The following is a 6,851-nucleotide window of genomic DNA, read 5'->3' as shown; positions in this document are numbered from 1 at the left end:
TTTACTCAGAGGAGTTTCACCGTTCACTGAGAAACAGGAACGGGGAGAGAGAGAGAGAGAGAGACAGCAGCAGGCAGCGGGAGAGAGAGAGACGTAGACAGAGAACAGAGAGAGAGAGGCGGGTGGTGGAGGGTGAAGGCAACTGACCTTAAACCTGATTATTGGATACACTATCAAACCTATAGTTAAATAATTTACTAATAGGTTATATAGTGTATATCCTACTGCCCATAAGTGGCTTTGAACCTCCACCAGCTGGTTTAGATATGCTTAAACAACTGTGTTGTTACCACATGGCTACTGTATGCTTGCTGTACGTTAAATGTGCACCTACATGTATTTTTACAACACAAAAATACACATTTGGTTGTCCAACGTATACTTTCCTACACCACACTCGAAACCCCACGCTATAGTGTATTCCCACTTTGATATCTTCGTGTAGTAGTGCAGTACAGTCTAGTAGTGTATGTTGCCTATCTGGCCTCTGAGCCGCTTCCCCTCCCCCACCGCTCCACTATTTTTCGCCTGCCCGGTCACACAGTGGTTGATTAATTCTCCTTTCGCCTTGCTCAGTCATTCAGATTTGGAAAGTAAATAACAAGTTGACATCATTACGGCTCTACACTGGTGTGACACATTCCTTTGGTTACCGTACACACGGAAATATGTGCGCATTAACATATTCCATTATAAAGCCACAGCTGCTCCAGCTTCCTATTGCAATGTATTTTACTGTGTGCTTTCAGTTTTGTACCCTACAAGTATAATGTGTATAATGTGAGAATGTACAGTTGTTTGAAAAAATTATGCCACTGTTTGATTGTAAATAGGGACACATGAGGACAGTGTATGGGTCAAATCAGTTGTACTTTATTTCTAAGAATTTAGGGGGTTTAGTCAACTAGGAACAAGTTGATATTCTTCAATAAAAAGTGTAGGCTCAATGTGATTTGTATTTTACTGGCTGATTTAGAATCTATACTTGGTTTGGGCTGCAGGCTAACGGAAACAAAGACACGGATTCGGTATCCATATTTCTTTTTCTGGCAGAGTGGAGACGGCTTTGAAGCAGCATTCGCACGTTTAAGCTGATGAATTAACATGTATAGAAAATGTAACAGTTAACCAACTTAATAGAATATGAAAAAAATGTATTTCAGAGATTTTCTTTTGGTGTTTGTTATACATTTTCCAAGAGGCGTGTGTCTGTGACAACTTCAGTATTTCTAAAATATTTTCTAAAGCCCAAATTATAAGCATAATAGTTGCTGTAATTTAAAAAAGGGACATCTGCAACATTAGACTGTAGGGAAATAACCTAAAAAGAAAGCCAATGAATACACCACAGCAAAACAAAAAGCAGTACATATGAGTCTAAAATGATATCACTATCTCACCGTAATACCAAAGAAGATAAGAAATAATTGAAGATGTGATTAATATTACAGTGATTTTTCATTTTAGAAAGTGCAAAGTTAACAGCTGATTATTTCTCTCTGTGGACAAAGGATATCCCTTTTACTTTTATCTTGTAGCACAGTCATTAACTATTTGTCTGGCTCTTATTAAGGTTATGCCTCCACTGGTCACAGGTATATGACTATACTATGGTACTGGTTGGCAGTGGTGATATTTTGTAAAAATTGTCTTGAAACCAGGGGTTCATTTAAAATGTGGCGTATATAGAAAACACACCCTTTACTATGGATTTTAGTTTATTGTTGCGGTTTTAACATACATATTGTATTGCAGTCATATTGCATTTTTAGTCATACAACATGTATATAGTATTAGTATAACAAGGAGCAGCATTAGTGTGATTGAGAGTATCCACTTGAGCCATGTTATTGAAGAACATTATATATTGAGTACACGGTATCAGTAAAACATCATGTGAACTGGTTTGGGAGAGGAATTCTTTATTCTTTTGAAGTCCACCACCATCTCTTGTGCATAGTTTGTAATGAGCTTGAGGCGGTGCTGGCACTACCACCAATCCACAAAATATATGATTCTGAATTATCAGCCATGACCCAAACTGTCACTGTTTAGTGTACACAGAAGAGTTATTTGTGTCAAAACAACAACAACAGTGTATGTGTCTGTCTCTCAATTCCCTACTCTGCCCCTTTTGTTTTTTTTAAAGGCTATTATTTCCCTAAAACAGCTGGGCGCTGCAGTTTTTGGAAAACACTTCCCAGACAGAAGTATTTAGTGTATTTATTAGAAACAATTTTCAGCTGCAACGTGATGCAAATTTGGTGGTCCATTTTTTTTGGTATTTGCGGCATCAAAATGGCATATTTGGGATTGACTTAAATTAACTACATGTGCTTATGATCATCATAATGAAGGAACACTGATGTGTTTTATTAGTTTTTGGATGTCAACGCAGGTCTGTGGCACAGAGCCAAGCATCAGGCTTTGGCTTGACAGATATTACTACTCACTGAGACAAATCACAGACTCTCTTGATTTCCTGCACGTAATATTAAACCCGTTATTTAAATTGTTAGATAATAGTGAATGTCATGGCTTTAGCCCATTACAGGGCATTGTTATCATCCCTTTTTCTGTCAAGATTTTTATTTGGGCCATAACCATCATGGCAGGCAGTTGCATTCAGGCATGCGTAGCTAATACATTCTGATAGAGAGACAATAAGACACAGTTCACAGAGGACATGCAGGTGTCAGTCAGTCTCTGATGTGCAGATGTTGTGTAGGACCATAAGAGAGAATCCTGTCAGAGCCGTCCTCTAGAGCAATCCATATTTAATGAGAGCAGATAAATGGATACATGAGCTCAGCCCTGCAGCCTGCCAAATAACAGTTTCAGAGCCTTTTCTTCACAGCATATTGTTATATAGATTGCAAGGAGGAAATGAGGCATCTCATTTTCAGAATATTCCCCCATTCATACATCCTGCCCTATATTCAAATATGAGCATCTGCATTTTGCAACATGCTGAATGTTCCTGAATGTTTCCCACTTCAAGGTTCTTCCTCTGAATTTCTGGGTTTGATAATGATTTTAAATCTCCATCAAACCCCAAACCCATCATTTGGTAATTATCAATTACTACCTTCCATGAGATGCTGAATACAACCCACTTTTTAAGCAGTGCCATTATTCCACCCTGCAAAGTGTTCTCAAGACAGTGTCACAATTTTGCTGTGATGCAGTACAGTGTAGGAGTTGCAGTTGAACTGGTTGAACCACAAGATCCTGATGCACTTAAGGCTTAAATCTGACAGGATGTCGAATAACCATTTAGTTCAGAAGTCAATTGGAAGAATTATCTCCAAACAAGTGGTAGTGAATATATGAAATTAAATTAGCTTATTAACAATAAAAAATGCAGCTTACAAAATGACCACCAAGCTGAATAACCCCTGACTATTTCATAAAAAAAAAACATTTTCAGTTTCCCTAAAGCAGGATTCCCTGTAGGGCAATATCATTGGATTGTATGATAAACAGACTGTATTGTGCTGCCTGCTTATCGCACTACCTACATTTACCATCCACCTTAAAAAAAGATGCCTGAATTCCTTACCGCTGCTCCCCCTCACCCCCATGGAGACCTCCACTTTCTTTCTAGAACGCTACCATCCCTTGGGATTTCCACATCTCAACCCCGTCACACTCCGCTGCAAACTGCCTGAGGTTACAGTCTGAGAGACAACATCATCTGCAAATAGTAAAGTAGAGTTTAAGGAGCAGCTTTGTAGCTGGTTTCCCCACAAGGAATATTCCTTTATTTATTTTGACTTATTTAACCAAATATTCCTGCTTGAATTTTTATTGGCCCTCTCCAGCTGTAATCCCTTGGAAGTGTCACTACCTCTCCCCCACACAAACAGAAATAATATCATGCTTATATTAACTGTTCGCAGACATTTGAGCCGGCGCTAATATAAACAGAGACCAGGCCTACAATTGGTTGACTTATTTTTCTTTAAGTTACATCAGCCTCAAAACTGCTGGAGCTGCATTTGTCACGCAAGCCTCAGCACTGAGCTATGTGAGTCTTCCTTGCCTGGTCTTTATCGCACGGGTGCTCAAAAACTCAGTCATCTCTGATACTCCCACGCTGCATTCTGCCCCTTCTGCACTTCTACTACATGCTGTATGGTAGGCGCACTTCCTGCCATAGAGCTGGGGCTGACCTCCTAACAAAGAACAGGTTCAATCTGCCTCCCCTCCCCCAACCCGGGAAGCTGATGAGGGTCACATGACCTTTCTAGACAGCACTGAGGAGCAATGGTAATATGTACGGGTGGGGGAAGGGTGCTGCGAGTCACACGACTCTTGTTGTGCCGTTATTAGGCCGGGGAAGCGCTTGGAAAGCTCAGTTTGTAGCAGGGGAATATCCAGTTGGGTATCTATTCCTCATTGTGCTCTGGTGTCCATTGACATATTGGATTTAGTTCCCTAAGCCCCGCTGCTTTATTTACACTATAAAGAGAATAGAGGCATTGGGGGCGGGCTGTCAGAGCCAGTCTGGAAGAAAAGGCTTCACTATCTGTCTGTGTGTGTGTGTGTGTGTGTGTGTGTGTGTGTGTGTGTGTGTGTGTGTGTGTGTGTGTGTGTGTGTGTGTGTGTGCACATATGAGCATGTGGCTTTAGAAAGAAAAAGCGAGCCTTGTGTAGGCCCTCTCACTGTACAACACCACCCCCACTGTCTTCCTCCCCTCCCCCCTCTGCAACCGTCCACACAGGCTAGAGATGCAGGAGGCTTTCTGTGGTACACTGTTATGTCATAGCCTACAGACCTATTTTCCAGACAAAGCAAAGTAGTGTGAAAAAAAAAAGAACATCTGTATTTCCCGGTGCAAATGCTCTGGCTTCGCACAAGCAAATATAAGTAGATGGAGGCCTAGCAGCTGACGAAGGGGAGCTCCAATGAAACTATACTGTACGCAAGCTGCTGCAAACATAATGTTTATATGTATATATATTATCACAATTGTTCACTGAGTTGAGATTATTTTCTTGAGAGCTTAAGAATGTCTCTTCCCCCCCCCCCCCACGATCAAATTCCTTTGACCGAAAAGGGGTAGGGCGAGAGAAGGCGGGAAAGAGCAGACAGATGTCATAGATTCAGGGGTCGAGGACAAGGGTCAAGGGTTGGTGACCTGGGCATCCAACAGACTCGTCCTCCCTTTCCTCCCCCTCCGGCACAATGGAAGTCATTGACTTTACGATGCTTTTTTTTTTCTTCTTCTTACAGTGACGTGTAAATCTTTAAGTGACAGTTTTGAAATTCCCACTCAATCTGTTGATTGCATCTGGAGCTACATGTTCTGCAGCATATCAATATCATTTCCTCTTTTGATATTTGATGTTAAAAAATGTTTCTCCAGGACATCGAACATAGCGCTAGTAGAAAATATGCTTATTTGCTTCCTTGCTGAAAGTTAAGATGAGAAGATTGATACAAGTATGTCTAACAATGGTGTTGTCATCTGTCAGCAAAAAGCGTATTTTTTCCCAAACTATTCCTAAAAAAGGTTAGTCAGTAAAACCAGACCCCATTTTTGTGTCAGCTCTATATTTTAGACTACATTGCAAATTATCCTTAGTAGTTAGTCCTATACATTATGCAATTTGGACATATCCAGAGAGTGTGTTACAGTACAAAGGTCACAGACCATCGAGACCATCGTATGAGTTGCAATGTTGAGATGTTATGCAGTGTGGAAAATATTCCTGCCAGGTGTCACAGTGTATTCATTCATTCAGTGGTTTAATTAGATGGCACAATGGTGAAGCTGAGCGATTACATCCTAACTGAAGATAATGCCAGTGTACTTTACTGTGTTTTGTACCATTTGCACTTTTGTGACGTCTCACACTAATGTGTCTTGCGGACCGTGCAATCAAAAGGGTCAATTCAAATAGTTCCGTGCCTAAAAACAAATTGTTATCATGTTATTTCTTTACCTGACATTACAGACAAACTTATTCCTTTGATTTGTTTTCCTGGAAGTTAGTGTCGAGCTGCCTCAAAATAGCTCTTTAGAAACCAGGCTGGTGAGCTCTGCTAAAGAAAATAAAGGGCGGGGTTAGCTTTTGGTTTACAACCTGAGGGCGTTATAAAACATTCCTGCTGTATGATTTCTAGCCAGGAGAATCTCACAGGAGCGGTGATCTCACAGTGACACTGTGTATTGTTAGCTCAGAGGCCGGGGGATGGGCATGTCTGCTGTGCAGCGGATCACTGATTCCAGCCTCCTGCTTTGTCATAGCAACATAATGCTGTGTAATGGGCCTCCTCCACTCAGCTAGACACCTACTACCTACTACATTGTGACATGTCACTCTCCATAATCGCTCCCCTGACCTCCAGGTTCAGGACATTTGAACACGGTTGTTCACGGCTCTCGTTGGTCCCTGTGGATATAAGTGGCGATGATGAACGTGAAGCACGCAGATTTACATGTGGCTGAGAGCGAGGGGGTTGTATAACGGACAGGAAAGAACAAACTGTCTTATCGCACATCAAGATAAAAGTCATTCATCATGGAGATGTCGTGATATGACATGTAAAAATACAAATGATTGAAAGAGCATTTTCATCCGTTAACATTTCCTCACCAAATTAGGTTATAAAACATGAATAAATCCCACTTCACTATGTAAGAGTTGTGTAAATCCATTTGAATGTGTTATTCCAACGTATATGTGTGTGTATGACAGATACAGAGAAAGAGAGATTACATTGAGTGTCGAAATGTGTTCTATTTTCCATCATCTCTGAAAATTGTTTGCCTCAGACGAGAACAAAATCCCCCCTGATAACTTCCCCATTGTTGGGTATTAATGCTGGATCATCTCCTGGA

Source organism: Pholis gunnellus (assembly GCF_910591455.1).
Source record: "Pholis gunnellus genome assembly, chromosome: 12".
Taxonomy (NCBI): domain Eukaryota; kingdom Metazoa; phylum Chordata; class Actinopteri; order Perciformes; family Pholidae; genus Pholis; species Pholis gunnellus.
This window is presented reverse-complemented; position numbering follows the sequence as displayed.